General features: G+C 43.6%; 1 protein-coding gene across 5 annotated transcripts in view; it reads right to left on the bottom strand.

The window, feature by feature from the left end:
- Cic (Putative transcription factor capicua) overlaps positions 1–17,076 on the bottom strand; it is a 51,724-nt gene extending 34,648 nt beyond the window's left edge. For 4 of the 5 annotated variants that reach the window (XM_071794318.1, XM_071794337.1, XM_071794346.1 and 1 more), the window contains exon 1: positions 16,075–17,075. The gene's annotated coding sequence lies outside the window, so the exon portion shown is untranslated. Of the gene's footprint in view, positions 1–16,074 lie in introns of all 5 variants that reach the window. The other variant, XM_071794328.1, reaches the window with a different exon arrangement.

Below are 17,076 nucleotides of genomic sequence, written 5' to 3' on the forward strand. Positions count from 1 at the left end.
AAAAGCGTTGAGTAAAATACGCTTCACCCGGAAGACGATAATAAAATCTTGATTAGCTAATTCTAGCGAGTTTTGCTTGAACAGAATTTTGACTCGAAATATGATTATCAAAATATACTTAATAGATAGAATAAATATAATCAAGATTAATAGCAACATTAAATCCACAATGACCTCAGTAAATAAGAAATTTGTAGCAAATTAAGTTATAAAAATAAAAAAATATTTTTTTTTGTTTCGCATACACACAAATTTAATCAGTTACTGTATTAACGAGATTTTCTTTTTTTATTCAAGAAAATGTGACGCAACTTACTGTTGTTCGACTTATTCATCGTTGCATCAATAATTACATTAGAATAGATTACGGCGGATAGGAAACGGACAAGTTCTTACAGACTGTACGTTACGTTATGCATGTATTTTAAGCGAGACGATTATGAATCTCATATCTTTTCTCCCGGTCTCTGCCTATCTCTTTTTCTCCTCCTTGTCGCTCTCCTCCTCGCGAGCTGATTACACACAGCTGATAGCCTCGCATCGGCAACTAACTGCTAGTGTGATCGCGGCGGGATCGTATGAATCACGCCGGTAGACCAGGCATGGTCATATGCTATTTCGGAGCCTCGGGTTGCGTTCGAACAGTCAAAAGAATAAGAAATCGCGAATCCACTCCCGACTTCTACTTTATTACACCGTTGTCGTTACGCAAACAAGGATCAGCGCCTTTGACATATTCTGCCTCGATTCTTTGTAACGCTGAATCTTATTGTAGGCACGCCTCACTTCGGCTTTGTACAACCCGTTACGTTTTTATTCCACCGTAGTTTATTCTACTTTGCACTCCTTTTTGTTCCGTCCTTATCTACATTATGCTTCTTGTAGAAAATTTAATTTTCAAAACAGCGTTAATACCTATCTACCGATCTCGAGATTTTTCTACGAAAGAAGCAAGCAGCTTTGTGTGGTCTATTATTCTACAAAAAACCAAGAGAATATTTCTTTTCTTGACAGATCACGCTCTTTACGAGAAATTTGTAAATCACTCACGTAAATCACATAATCGCGTATTTTATTCTTTGTCGAACGCCGTATCTATTTCTTTTTACTCCGTCACATATCCTCGCAAGTTTTCGATTTTAATTCTCAAAATTGTTCAGGAAACGGAAAACGCGTAGCTGTTACTTCGTTATTTAAAAAGATATCGGGAAGTCTCTTCACAAGCGATTCGTCATAGGGCGGAATCCGTGTTTTTATGACTTTGTCAAGTGTCGCAGGATCGCGACATTAAGATTGAAAGACTCATAGACGAAGTAGACACATCTGGCGTAACAGTGGCCTCTCGTACGCTGTGCGTAAACGCTCGGGACGACTCGTGCGCATCATGCACACTCGCATGTGTGCATACACACGCGCTCGCTATCTGCATAGCCAAGCAGGGGCGGTCGTTACACGCGAGAGCAGATAGAGCGCCGTAACAGATGCAACGAGCGCACGAAGGGAATTAATTTCATAATAAAGAACGCACACCGGAAAAAGTGATATGTAATAATGCGGTAACCACTTATCCCGAGAATATTGTTATTTAGAAATAAGATATTAAAAAAATGGAGTCTAACGAGATAAAGACACATGATAATTAAAGTACGTAATTAAATAATACCAACAAAATAAAATTGTAACAATTATAATAATTTCACAACGGAGAAAAGAGATTGATAAAGGACCTCTCATTACAAGAATATTATTTAGATTATTAGGAAATGGTAAGACACGATAATTAATATGGAATATATAATTGAATAATTTCGAAAATTAAAATTAGCGAAAAATGAGATACATTATTTTGAATTAATTTTTTTATATACATTTTTATTTCGTGATCAGTTAAAGCAATATTAAGCTTCTATATAATCCATTTATAAATTGAGGGAGAATATTGCAGAGAACAATTTACAAATATATTCTTTTTTTCTCTTTCTTTTCGCCTGAATGATATTGGTCGAGGCCGCGTGCGACCCTGCGGGCGTACACACGCGTGCGTGGACGGAATAAGAAACGGAAAAAAGAGAGCTGGGCGAGGAGAAAGAGAGAGAAGAGGATATATCGCGCGTATGTATGTGTGTGAGTGTGTATAACCAACTAGCGTCGTGTATGCCAACGCACAACAATGTGCGCGTATTGTCGAGCGGATTCTCGGAATTTTCGACGTCGGTCCAAGAATTATCGCGCGCTCCGATACTCACCGACGGTATCGAAACGCAAACAAATACTGAAGTAGTGTATAAACATTAGAAACCGCGATTGTGTGCCGTTGTGTCAGACTCGTTCGAGAAGTGCATCTCTTTTCTTCCGCGAGATTATTATACGGGGAGAAATCGCGACCGATTTGTCAACTCTGTAACGAGCGTAACGCGTCCCAGTTTATACAGGGCACACAGAGTGAAGTCTCACGAGAACGCACTTACGACCGATTGAAGATCGATTCACTGACAACTGAAACGCCGACTAGATTACATAAGATAAAAATCCGAGAGAGATTCGAAAGGAGCGTTCGAGAAAAAGTGACACGAATATCCTTCGGAAAGCAAAAGGGTTATCAGGAACAAACTAGAGGAGAGTGACTAGAGAGTCGGGACGGCGCGCTAACGTCGGTACGGCACTGGTCGGTGAGATGCTGTTGAATGGGCCGCGGCCTATTGGCTGGTCTCGGGTCACGTGCACATCGCTAGACATTCATTCTCCCCTCGCAACTGGTCCGCGTATAATTTGCACACGCATGCCTCGGCTGCGCGCGACCGCCGTCGCCGTCGCCGTCACCGATATGACAAGCCCGTTCTACACAATCGCGAAGGTGTATACACGAGCACCTGAACACGTTAAGGTGGGTTCAGGCGAAGAGCGCGAACGAACGCGAACGAACGCGAGCCTGAACGAACGCGGATGGCATCGCGAGCACGAACGAATTTATGTCAACGAATCTGGTTCCGTCCCTCGACAAGGTGCGTCAAGGGAACGGAGATCGTTCTCGATCGTTCGTCCTTATACTAGCTTGGTCTGGATCCACCTTTACCACGGTCAACAATAAGATGGATAAGGGGCGAAACGCGAGGAGCCGCAAATCGCTTTTACGACACCACGAGAACGCGCGCGAGGAAGATCGTCCGCAAATAGCGCGTGGCCTTTTAACCCTTATCCTTACGGGAGACACGAGTTTACACGAGAATTACGGTAGGAATATATACATTGTAAAAAAAATTATATATATGTATAAAATTACGTACAAGTGCGTCATACGATTTATAACAAAAATATATACGTTTTCATCATACACGATATTTATTTGCAATGTAATTTTTTATCGCATTCCGAGAAGAATAGTGTCAACTCAAAAATTTACAATTTTTAGGATAAAAAAACAATTTTAATTCAATTTTTTTTTTAATTGTAAAATAACTAACCCAATTATACAATCACGATATTGTGATATAATAAAATTTATTTGCTGTTTCTTGAAAAGGTCTGGGGTGATTCACTTGTCAATTCACGTATGACACTATTCATCCAGTGACCACAACGATCCGCAACATAACCGGTTTAAAAGAATAACTCCTGCCCCATGCAGGGAATGCCGCAGGTCACATTTTAGGCATATACTTTTCATGGGCTTAACTCAAAATCGAAATTTAAGTTGTGACATTCTTCTTGGAGTGTGCTTTATATTTTTACAGTGTAAGTAAACGTTTGTTTTCTCGTGCAACTACAGCCACGTAGAATCCTAACGTTGACTTAGAGAATTTAGGGATCGAATCCACCTTTGAAAATTACATCGGTAGTCGATTACCGTGCCGAGTTATTCGCGCGATTGTCGTACCTCCCGCGGGATCTATCGGGATGGATTCGAGACGATTTGTGGAGTCACGATCGGCTTACTCGAAGATTACGAGGCGGGAGCGCGCGAAGCGCGGCCAATAGTAAATTATATAACATCGCCTCGCTTATTCCGTACATGCGTGCGTAGGACGATTACGAGCGTCCATGACGTGCCGGTTCCCTTTTCCCCCTTCGGTCCCCTCTTCCTTTTTTTCTCCTCTTTCATTGCTCGTTGCACACCGCGGGCGCGCGCGTATCGATCGCTATTTAAGTCGCGCGAGTAACCAGTCGTGGCCGCGGGTCGCAAAAGTATTCCGAAGTCACCGCCGCGTATCGGTGGATCGTTAAGGAGCCGCCGACGCGCTCAGAGCGCGTAACAGTCAAGCGCTTGTTCGTCGATGTCGTTGCAACAGCGACGGATGAATGAAAAGTCACGAATAGCAAGACAAAGCGAGCGAGAGAAGGAGAGAGAGAGAGAGAGAAAGAGAGAAAGAATTCGATTGGACGACGCGTGGCGATGCAGCGCGTAATCGCCGCCGGTAGCATCGATTATTTTTTTTTATTTGACACGAATCGATAGATAAAAATGATATAAAGAGAGAAAAAGAGAGGCGTGAGAAAAAAATTGAAATTATGGGACAGAATAAATGAATTCGATATTTTGTCATCTCTGTCAGTCTTAATATTAATATTAACGGGTTATAAATGCAGTTATATTTCAGAACAAAAGGAAGACACGTACTGATTATTACAGTCAATTTTTTAACATGATTATACCTGCTGAAGCTAAAAGCCGTCTTCTCATGTGACTAAATCGATATTAATTTAATGCTACTACTATGCTTATAAGCATCAAACCTCTTTATTGTCAAGAAATTGGTCGCAAAAAATATCACCTCGAATAACAGTTTTAGAGTAAAAGCCACTTTAAATATGTAACGCAATCGCAATGAATAATTTCTTAAGAAATCATGGAAAAATAATATAATCTATAAATAAATATAATTTTATACTTGCAGGATATGTCTCTCGCTTGTGAGTTACGAATAACATATTGAATTCACAATCAATAAGTTTTAAATATGGATAAAATCGTGATTAGATAAATGTTGAAAAAATTATAAGCTCACTTCATCCAGAAATTTTAAGATTCGTTTCGAAGTTTCCTTATTCTTATCGAATCCAACAAATTCACTTAGCGTTTATTTCAAACTTGAATAATTTTTCAAGTCTTAAGATCCAGCTTTCCTACAGGAGCAGAAGAAGAGGAAAGATGTGAGAGAGGATAAGACGTCGCAAACGCAAATATGTCGCTAACGGCAACGGGCATTCCGATTACCACTTTAAACCAACATGCTCACGTGCCGCGATGACAAACCCGGAAAAAACGAGATCAAGAAAAAGAGAGAGAGAAAGACAGAGATAACTGACAACAGCCGGTGTTTACAGTTGCTGTCTTTTCGAGTGGTGTTTATGGCGGACCTCACGCGGACTCCGTTAACTTATCTTAACGCGCCCGCTTCGCGCGAGGAGCGCGATTATACGCTCGCGTTTATCTCGATATCGCGAGGAAGACGACGCTCGTGTCAGGGTCCTTAATGCGATTTCTTTCTCATCGTCTTATGTTACGCGCTATCCCCCAGTAACGGCACGATTCCACATTTATTTCCCGCGAAACGTGACTCTATTAGGACTCAAATCGTACCCGTCATTAACAAAGGCCTCGTCGTTAACAAAGCTATCTCGATCGCAGTTTTGCACCGCTATCTACGTTCTATGATGAGAGAGAGAGAGAGAGAGAGAGAGAGAGAGGAGAGAGACGGGGAGCGATGCGATAAAAGTACTCGAGAAGGTATCTTCGAGGTAGCAATCGTGGTACTGGTCGACGATTGGTGGACGACAGTCGATCGTCTTCTGCGATATTCACCTCCGCACCGCACCCCGTAATCAGTCGCGCGGAGGCCCAGACTGCCCGGCAGCGGTATCATCACCCCATCTCGCACGCTATTATTATAACCGACGCAGAATCAATCGAAAGTCGCCGTACACACTTGCGTCATCCCGCATATCTCCCTCCGTTACTCCGCTTATACTCGCGCCGGTTAATACGTTTGCGTCGTCGTTCCCGCGCATTTCCCGAGCTGCGACTACGAGGCGTTTACGACTCCCAGGTGTCAAGACTGAGTACACGAAAATAGTTCGTATACGGCAGCAAAGTTATGCTTCAGAAGGTTCAGGGGGAATTGTATATTCGGTTGGATCAAAAAATTTATTTCTTTTTTCGAGAAACGCAGCATTTTAATAAATATCCTCGCGGAGCATCCTTGCGTATAAAAGTTCCCTAAATTAACACAGTAGGTCGTTCACCTTGACCAAGTCCCGGGTCAGAGACCCGTCCTCTATAAACCTCTCAACTTTCGTTATTGTACATGAATATTTGTAAACATGGAGAGGATCTGGTTTTTGTGTCAACAATGAAATAACATGATTTCAACGATTGTTTCAAAAATAATGTACAACATGGGGCCATGTAATCGTAGAAGTATGCGTATTCAAAGAACAACTTCATTATATAGCTCTAAACTGGAATCTATTAGACCCCGATTCAACTAGTGTTTCAAGCGTATATTTTAAATTGAGAAATTTTAACTGTGTTGGCAGAACTTTGCTCTTCGCATTTTACTGCGTGCTCGTTTTGCTTCTTCCAATTGCTTGCCAGAATTGCCGCGCGAGCAAAGGTATAGGAAACTGGGATCCCCAGCACGAGAAAGGTAACTAAAAACAAAGCGTTAACGAGAGCAACGAATATCGCGAAGATTTTTACGAGGCCAAGTTGTCGTCGGCTTGCTTTCAACAAGAATGAACACCATTGAAACTGATGCGTATAAAAGGAGCAACTAAAAAGTAAGTATCGCTACACAATTTCAAATCACAATTGAGACGACATCTTTTACGGAGATGTCATTTTATTCATCCGAAATTAGTTATTTTCTTCACGGTAAAATCATCCTTTTTATATTTATATGAAATTTGAAACACGTATTTCAAAATCGATCGCCACGATTTCTCGTAATGTAATATCCAATTTATTAGAAAGTAATCACTAATATTACCCTTCTACATTATTACTAGTATTAGTAATAATGAAAATTTCAAGTGACTTTTATCGCATCTGTTCACTAACAGATTGTTTCGAGACTTCTTTGAACGAAGGTCAAAGAGTCTCGTGGGCAAACTGTCGCACGATCGAGACATTAACGAGTATTACACTCTTAAGTGAGTATTAGTATGTTAATTAAGTAATACACTATTTTCCTTGCGTAAAAACTATACTCACGCATGGACTCGTGCCATAATGGAGGGGCTTTTTCGAGGGAACGGCCAGCGCAGCGTAATGTCATTTGTTTAATCATCCATCGTGGGGGGAGAAGAGATATATATGGCGGCACACCTCAATTGAAACGCGTGATCGAAGCGTGTACTATGACGTTCGAGGTAACACCGAGGGAAAACTATTTTCACTGCTCGCCATAGCGCGAACCGAGTGCGAGTGTGCGAGCTTTGAGATGAAAAGGCTCATATCTCATATGTTCATCTTTAGTAAATGTTGCGCGAAATATTCCTGCTTCAAACGTAAGGGGAAATATATTGTGAAGAATATGCGCGCACCTTCTGCATTCGGATAACAGAATGTTTGAGTAGTAAAGTCTTCGAATAATGAAAATTCAAATAAATGGGGAAGATTCTATTATTACACGTATTCCGCAATAATATATATTGCGGAATACAATCTCTGCGTGTGAGAGAATCTACGAACGGCGACGTGTCTTATAAACTGAATGAAACAAATCATTTAAATACTTTCATTAATCGCTGTATTTGTCTCTGAATCATGTTTTATCTTTTATCACGAACCGTTTAAACACTTTCATTAATCAACGCGCCTGTGTTTTCGAATTATCGTCTATCACAGAAAAACTTAAAAAGACGATTACACATTTTACGATCATAGAATATTTTTCTTAATCATATTACGTAAAAATACTATTCGGAGCAGAAGTGTAGCAGGTATATATCTGCATAATTTAGGTCACTCTGACAATAATATTCGCTTTAAAATGCGCCTTTATATCTCGATCGAACTGTTATAAATGATAAGTAATCATCTCGGTCATTTGATAATTGTCAGTTATTCAATTCTCGGAGCATTCGTTTTATTTATGTGCTAGAAAGTCGCAGGCACGCGGTCATATCGTTACTGTCACAATTATACGCTGTTTTTTGTCGATATCTTTTCGCGCGGTCGCAAAGTTGATTATGGACAATATCTATCGTCGGTTTATAACTGCAGAGCGAAAAAATATATCGCCGTTTTATCGACTTCAAAAAATTATATCCGCCAACTATACCGGAGAAATGCGAGAACGTTGGAACAAGATTAAACGATATTCCAACAACGGTGGACATGATATTTTTAAGTGTGACATTTCACTTGAAATAATAGATCAAGCGTGGTGAAAGCTCATTTCGCGATAACGTACGGTCATCTATTCAAAAGTTTTTAGCCGAAAAACGTGACGATTTAAACAAATTAAAATGTAACTCCGAGCGAAAAACGTAATTATACAGGGCAATCGCGTTTGCTGACGTTTACGCTCTCAATTATTGACACGTCATTTTAACGTACTCGAGTACGACTAACGTTCAATCGTAGGTTTTTTTTTCTTTTTTTTTCCCCAGGAATAGTAATGGAGCGTGAGTCATAATGAGGTAGGTATAGCAACGAGTTATGACTACCTACTACGGAATTTCCGCTCCCCTCGTTGCGCAAATCATCCATTGATAAGGATATTGTCATGCAAATTTAATTCATGATAGTATATTTGCACTGGAAATGCCGCGAAGTCTTTTGGTACCCGGAGTATTATAAATTTTGACACAAATCTGCGCTCGGCATCGCATTCCAAGATTTTTTTGCCGATATCTAACTTCGTAATGCGAGAATCTAGTCAAACAGCGAGTCACGAAAATGCAATCCAGTTAGCGAAAAATCTGATAAATTTATTAACGTAAAATCGCGATAAAAAAAGCTGCTTTAGTAAAAAATGTAAGGACGATTGCAATTGCCAATTTCGCATTTCGAGTTCGCCAATTTTGTCCGATCGATTGGTCTATCGCTTATAAATTATGTCACGACCACAAACAAGATTGGAAAAAAAAAAGACAAATTATTCATTTTATTCTGCCGATTCACCTGATAACTGATCGTAACTGATATCATAATTAAATAAAAGTCCACCGTTCACGTAAAGTCCGAAACTATCGAATATCAATGCTGAGATTTTGTTTTACAAGCCAAGAGTTTTTTCATATCTTATTGTTAAAGACAGATCCAGACCGAGCAAAGAGCGCGTGAACGGACACAAGTGAAATAACTAACTTCAATGAGCGTGCACAACGTCGCGAATACAAACGAGTCCAAATTCACATCAACGAACATACCGGTTCCTATCTCTTTGATGCGTCAAAGGAAAAGCGCTCGTTGCATTCGTTACACGTTCGTTCGCGAGTGCTCGCTCGCGATCCGTTCCGTCCTTGCTGAGCTCGTGGCCGGCTCGGATCCGCGCGTTGACGCGCGGACGATACTTATTCGCGTATACCTGCCGACGACGACACGAGCGGACACATACGCTCGTATCTGAAAATATTTCATTCAATGTGCCGTACGTACGGCATGTGCCAACCATTGACCGTGGACGATGTCTAGCGCGCGTCTATAAGCCTAGCCTGTCGTCTATTAAAAGAGTGCTCGGCTGCAATCTTGCGATTACACGTACCTGCCGTGTGCGCTCGCGACGCACCACCGACGTACAACAGCGTTACGCGCACGCGGGTATGTGTTATATGCGTGTGAACGCGCTTGCGCGCGCGCACATGTACGCATGTATGTGTGCGCAAGCCACGGCGGTTGCGTGTTCGCGGGCGTCTCGACGCGCTTCCTCGTGGCCTTTGTGAGCGTCGCCGCCCGCCCGGTTAGCAACAGATTTCACCAGGATCGGACGAGCCGTCAAATAAGAAGGACCCCGGGGCACCCCGTGGCCTAGAGAAGGAGGAAGCGAGAGAGAGAGTGAGAGTGAGAGAGAGAGCTCTTATCCGCTTTATTCCGAGCGAAGATGTGGGTAACACGAATCGATCTGCGAATACGGAACGAAGAAGGCGGGCGCGTCGCTTGACAATTCCCGCTTAATTCTCTTTCTGATGATGAAACGACACTCCGCAAGTCGATCATTAAGAATACGAACGCGAAAAACGACCGGTCTTCGTGAAGGACATAACGTTACGTTTTACATGCCTCTTTATTCTCGTAGTAAAAGTGTAAAAGACTGACAATTTGTCGAGAAAACCATTTTAAGTGAAACAATTCGTATAAATATTTTTTTAGATCTATAAATGTGAGCACTAAATGTTAGACATTTATCAATGCTATAATAAATTTATAATTCAAATGATAATATTAATTATTTAGCAGATTTAGCTAGAACTTAATTTCAATTTTGAGAAGGCAAAAGAAAATAAAATTATAAGAAGAAATATTAAAATTAGTTACAATGAAAAATATCTCGCGATTTAAATATATTCTTTATTTTAGTGTCGAAGCTTTTATTTATGAAAACTTTACCATGTTAAAAGTCTACTTATTGTTGGAAAGGTCACTGCTTATTGTTAGAATAGTATCTTACAGCTATTTTCATTATTCAAAAATTTTTTTATTTGTCTCCAGCAAGTGATCAATATTTTACACTCGTTATGAAAGAATGATAAAATGTCTGGATATATGTAATATCTAATAAAATTATATAAATAAATTAGCTAACATAATATCCAATAAAGTTAAATGAATAAATATACAATTAAGGAGCCATGTGTATATAAATTATATATAAAATAAAATATCTCCTTTTCCCAGCGAAATGTTTCTGATTTAAAGATTCTCCATTCAAATTTAATCAATTCTTCGCTTTATCATGTCACCTACAAGTGTCAGGTATTCAGGTGTAGAACATTCGCTCGTTTATCTCCAAAGCAGAAAATGACATTGATTGTTTTAGCTCGGGACTACAGGTATAATGCTTTCCGAGAAATCGAGAGACGTCGTCTCACGTCAAGTACTCGGGGATAATATCGGGACAAATGACGAGGGGTGCCTCTCGCGTAGATTCGGTTCGACCTCGCGGAGATTCCGCGGAAGAAGATACACACCTAGCTTCTCGATGCGTCAACGTCGTCGGTTTTATCGTACGTGGGGACGGGGGGAAGGGGGGGGGGGGAGATTGCGACCACCTAGTTCGTCGCTCGTGCGTGCTGCATCGTTGACCCGTGCACAGCGAAAGTTCTTTTGTTCGCCGATGAATCAAGATCCCATGCGCTTACGCGATTCGCATTTGCGAAACGCTCTACATAAGGGCGATACGTCGTAATGTATCGTGTGTAACACTCGCTTTGGTGCTCGTGCGTCGAACAGGATCTCATCATCTGTCACCCTTCATGACTATTCCCTCACTTTTGATATCGTTTACTATGTAATTTCCGTCCATGTGCACATATAAACCAAAAATAAAACAAGGTAGAAAGTCAGACCGTTCTTTAAAACGTAGAAAAATCGTGGGAAAAAATTCTTCGCCAAAGCATGATTTCATTATCATTATTAACAATGTTTAAAAAATAACAGAAAAATTAAATATTTTAAATAAGATATTCTTATCCAAAAAATATATTTTTATGTATAATAAGTAAAATGATACAAATAATATATAAATATATAATAGATATGTATAAAATAAATAATAAATAATATACATTTTCTTAAATATATCTCTTCTTTTCCCTATGGAATATTTTTTATGTATATGTAAAATATTGTTCTGATGGTAAAGAATTTTTTTCTGATACACTCTCATCAGCAACCATCTGACTATAAGCCTTTATTTATATACGGCATACATGCCCGGTGATACTTAGAACGCTTAGAACCGATGACGTTTAGCGCAAAGAGTACGGGCTTGACTGTCGGTGCCCGGCGCACACTCCGCGCACGTCACCCTTTCTCTGTCTCTCTTTCTTTCTCTGCGTCTCTCTCTCTTTCTCTCTCTGATTCATCCGCGATGCCGGGGCCGAGCTCTCATAAACGCGTTCGATCCCGTGGAGCTCACGTGCCGTAAATTATTCGGTGAGAATAGGAGAGGAGCTGTGTCGTGACGCATGCGCCGGCACGCTCGATGCAGAAATTAAACCTGCGACGAGGATCGTCCGCGATCCAAATAACTTGTCACGGAGAAACAGGTTTCTACGGGGGTCGCACACGTGCGCACTCGCCCGCGCGTGCGCGCGCGCGTACGGACAGACGGTGGTGCATATTGTATAGATATTCGCAAATAGACGCGGTCCCCGATTCCGTACCACGGAATTTTCTCGGTAAGAAGGATAATCGATCTCTCTCGAATTCTTCTAATCTGATGAGTTCTATTATCGAAATGCTAAAATATGATTAAATCATTAACGCGATAATATAATTTCATTATATAATCCGATCGAAAGTAAGACGTATCAAATGTTAAAAGTGGACGTGTCGGTTGGGAGTTTTAATTCCTCGCTATAGTACCACGATTAATCGTTTCTTAATCTATGCATAAATTACAGATTCAATTAAGACACAATTAAATTGTTGTAACGTCAAAGCGTGAAGCCTTTGCGAGAGATTAAATCGGGACGTCCAAATCAGTTTGTCTGCGGTTTACAGCCGCCGCGGAGTCAAAGCGTAGTGGAAATCTTTTCGCGCGGTCCAGAAGCGAAAATCTCAAAGTAATCTAATCCACGCGCAATTAGCGGCGTTAAGTTGGGCGGCGATTACGGGGCGAACCGCGAAACGCGGCCCGGGCCGGGCCGCAGAGGCGGATAACGATCCGCGAGTATTTACGTCGCCGGTTGATTAAAACGATTCCGACGGTCGTCTACCTCCTGCCCCGATGTCTATTTTCAAGTAGATCCCTGCGTAACTCGCGTGGTCGGCGCATTTACATTTTGAATTTACAGTTCGCACACGCATGCACGCACGCACGCACGCCACGTCACGTCACGTCACGCGTGCGGTTTCGCGTCAGCCGCGCGTAACACGGAGAACCTAATTGCATTTTCACCTACGCCTTCAACCGGCGAACGATCGTCCGTTTCTAACGCTTTTCCCTTTTTCCTTTTCCTACCTCTCCCCTTTCCTCTCTCTCTCCCCCGCGCGCCGACGGCATGACGAAATCGAGCGGTCAGTGCGCTTCGAAAAGATTGAAAGAAAAAGGGATTGCTCGCCCGGTTGTATACAATAAGCCTGAACCCTGTCTCAAAATCTATCCTGACGATTTCTTTGATTTTATAAACGGTTTATATTAAATCATATAATTTATTTATAATGAAACGGAAAGTTTCAGGCATAGAAACAAAATGCATTTTTTACATTTTTTATTTAAACTGTTTATTTGTAATTTTGGTTTTTTAGATTTTATAAAACTTTAATAATTTTAATAGATCTAACAGATTTTAAATACGTTCAAGATTATGTATAAAACTGTCTTAGATTTCCTGCATATAGTCGCGGTATTATTTTTCTTGCCCTGCACACGTAATCGCCGGAAATTATATAATAATTAGTAATAATATAGGTATAATAATATAAACATAAGTGTGATTACAGAAAAAGACCGTTCATTCATTAAAATCTTTGTCATACCTTGTTTCATTTATCCTCGTCGAATTAAAAAATTTGTTTTCTGACGCAAATAGTCGGATAATAAGTGATAATGGAACGCTATTTAAATTGATCACCGCGTATCGGCGCTTGCTCCAGAAGAACAATGATTAAGTATCAGTGTCAACCTTGCAATGTAAGAAAATTCGACGCGTCCGCGCGTCGTAACGTAGCCATTTTTAACGTTTTTTTTATCCGAGCCGTTGCTCGTCGCGTTATCAGCGGCGACGCGTATAATTCCCGACAGCAGCGCAACGAGACGCGATCCGCAAGAGTGAACTTTTCCCATTGTGTTACGCGAAAGCGACTCTCGGGCACGCACGTCTTAATACGGAAAGAGGGGAATCGGCCGAGGCTCACGCCGCCGCGTGCAACGCGATCGACGACGTAACGCCGCGCGCGCTTCCCTTTCCCTCTCGACCTTATCCGCGATTCAGCGACGAGAGTCGGAGGAGCGCACATGTTCCGCCGTCGTCTCTCAGCCGGATCGTCGATTCCCCGGTCGATCGATCGACCGACGACGAATGGACGATAAGACGCGTTCCACGACGATCCGGCGCGACCCGGTTGTCGTGACTCGGCCCGGCCGTGGGGATCATCGTCTCCCGCGGTCTCTCCTAAACAAAGAACTCTAGCTGACAACACGCGGCGACCCTGACTCCGTTCCTTATTACGATCTACGGTAACTACGGTATACGAATATATAGGAAGACGAACGTATCTCTCACTTGGTTGCGCGCGCGAATATGCGCGTTTAATTCTATACGTTAACTCTCACGATTGTAAAATCATTATTTATTATTATTATTAAGAAAATTGTTTCGTTACATTTTACGATGGACGTTTGAATCCTTCTCTCGAAAGTTGTCCAACGATTCACAATTTAAAGAATAAAGATAAAAATGAAAAAACGCAACTGAAACTCGCGCGCGCGCTGAACTAATTGACGTTAAAACGAAAAAAAGGCACGTTCGCGCACAACCAAATCTTGAACTTTCCCTCCTCCCCTTCTTCTCCCTTCGCTCTTCTATCTACATAAGGAAATTTCAGCCTGGGGGTAAGCGACGCGCGGGGAACGGCCGGGGAAGAGAGGGGGGGTCGCGGAAATATTACGGCACACATGAGACGTCTCGCGGCTCGCGGCAACCGTGCCGGCGTATTCACGCGATAATAACGCCTCCGGGGGCCTCTTATCGATGCACACCACGTTAAAGAGCCGGCGAGCCAGCGTGCAGCAACTGGCCGAAGTGGCGTATCGATTCGCGGACGCGTCGCCGTTGCCGCGCGCGATTCCCGAGGGATGAACTCGCCGTTGCCGCGTGCGTAAACGAGCCGGTGTTACCGAGCGCGAGTCCCGACAAGAGAATCCTCCCCCCTCTCCCTCCCTCACCCCCGCAAGATCCTCCACAATCGCGCGATTCGATGACGAAATCGTAGCGCGAATTTTCAGGGTAAAAAGCGTGAAATCGAATAAAGAAAAATCGAGTAAAAATAAGAAATAAAGAAACGAAAATCGATTCGCTCCGAGATTTAAAATCAATTAATTACGATTCGGGAAAGTCTCGCGTGGTTTTCCAAATACTCGAGAATACACACGGTTCGCACACTTTTCGGGTTCCAACCACCGGTGGAATAACCTTTCGTCGTTTTGCAAGTGTTCTCGATCCTCTATAGCGAGTCCTACGAGGCTTCAAAATAATATAACACATTTGTTTGTCGTTGTTAACTTCGGGTATACGTCGCTGTATCGTTAGGTGCCATAGTGACCTATTTTTGAAAACGCGCCAGTCAAACAAGCGAGACAAACACACGCCGAGAGAGGCGGATGCGTATCCGAAATCATATGATCTCTCTCTCTCTCTCTCTCTCTCCCTCTCTCGTTTCTCCTTTCCTTTATTTTTAAAAATACCCTACCCGTCGCACGGATCTATTTAATTAACGATCGCAGAACGGATCGTCCCCCGCGCGAGCATTAACCCCCTTTTCACTCCAGATAAACAGACGACTGTCCTCCGAGGGGAGAAGGGAGGACTCGTCCGGCGGGGAAAGGACAAAGAGAATCGCTCGCGAATCTCCCATTCTTTGACATTCATGAAAATAATTCATAGAAGGTTAAAGTCAAGCGTCTCTCCGTCACGCGCGCAGCAGCAATGATGACAAGAAGGGTCGACTCCCCGAACTCCCTCATCGCGGGCATAAACATTTCCGTCACCACTCCGACGTCCGACCCGGAATGGTCGAATCCGGTAACGAGGCGGCGGAGGGGCCGGAGGACGAAGGGAGGCAGGAGCGGAGGAGCAGGAGGAGGAGGAGGAAGAGAAGAAAGTAAGATGCGAGCGCTTCGGCGCGTCCCTCCGTCCCGGAGGGAGAGAGGGAAAGGGTTGCAAAGTCCTGGGGACGTTCTTTACCTGTAGGCTCCGCGGCGACGTGATCGCCGGTCCGAACAAAGGCGAGGAAACCGGCGCTTTGACTCGTCGTTGCTGTTGCCGTCGCTGCCACCGCCGCTGTCGTCGTCGTCGTCGTCGTCGTCGCCGTCGTCGTAGTCACCAAGGAAGGAGGAAGAAGCGGAGGAAGAGGGGGAGAGGAGGGGGGAGAAGGAGGAAGAGGTGGAGGAGGAAGAGACGGCCGAGGAGGTGACGGAGATGAGGAGGAGGAAGCGAAGGAGACGACGGGCAAGGAGGTGGAGGAGGTGATCGCCAAGGAGTAGCAGCAGACGATAGGAGCTGATACACTCGTCGTTCCGGGCACCGCGACGGCGCTGCTGTCGTCGTCGTCGTCGTCGCGTAGCACTCTCCTCGCTTGGAAACCACTATCGTAGCACCACCGCACCTTCCTCCATGTTGCCTGCACGCGAATTCGACGAAGGGCGCCACTGAGCATTGACGCGCACACACCAGGAAGAGAACCACGCGTGCCCCGAGAGCCCGCGGAGGAAACACAAGCGAGCGCCGAGCGGCCGAGCGCGCGCGGGACACGTCGTTGGCGCGGCGAGCGAGAGAGAGAGAGTGAAGGAGAGGGGGGTGGAGGCAGGTAGCGGCCGACGGCCGACGGGCCGGAGGATCGAGAGGAGGCGGGGTAGGGGTAGGGAGAAGAGAGAGAGAGAGAGACAGGGAGAGACAGAGATCGTGGATGATGCACGCACTACTCGCGGTCGCGATTCGCACCCGCACGTCGCACAATACCGCAGGTCCCGACGGTAACGACGGTATCTCTGTATACTGAGTACTGAGAGAGAAAAGGCAGGGCCCGCGTTCACCGTTGTTCGAGTCGTTTCGTTTCACCGTGGACTATACGCGCGCGGAAAGCCCGCTCTCGCACGACTGCCGCCGAGAGCGAGGGAGAGAAAGAGAGAGGGAGAGAGAGAAAAAGGGGTCCGTGACGTGCCGACGTTCACGGCTAGGCGCCATTTA

This window comes from Temnothorax longispinosus, chromosome 1 (genome assembly GCF_030848805.1).
Source record: "Temnothorax longispinosus isolate EJ_2023e chromosome 1, Tlon_JGU_v1, whole genome shotgun sequence".
Classification (NCBI taxonomy): domain Eukaryota; kingdom Metazoa; phylum Arthropoda; class Insecta; order Hymenoptera; family Formicidae; genus Temnothorax; species Temnothorax longispinosus.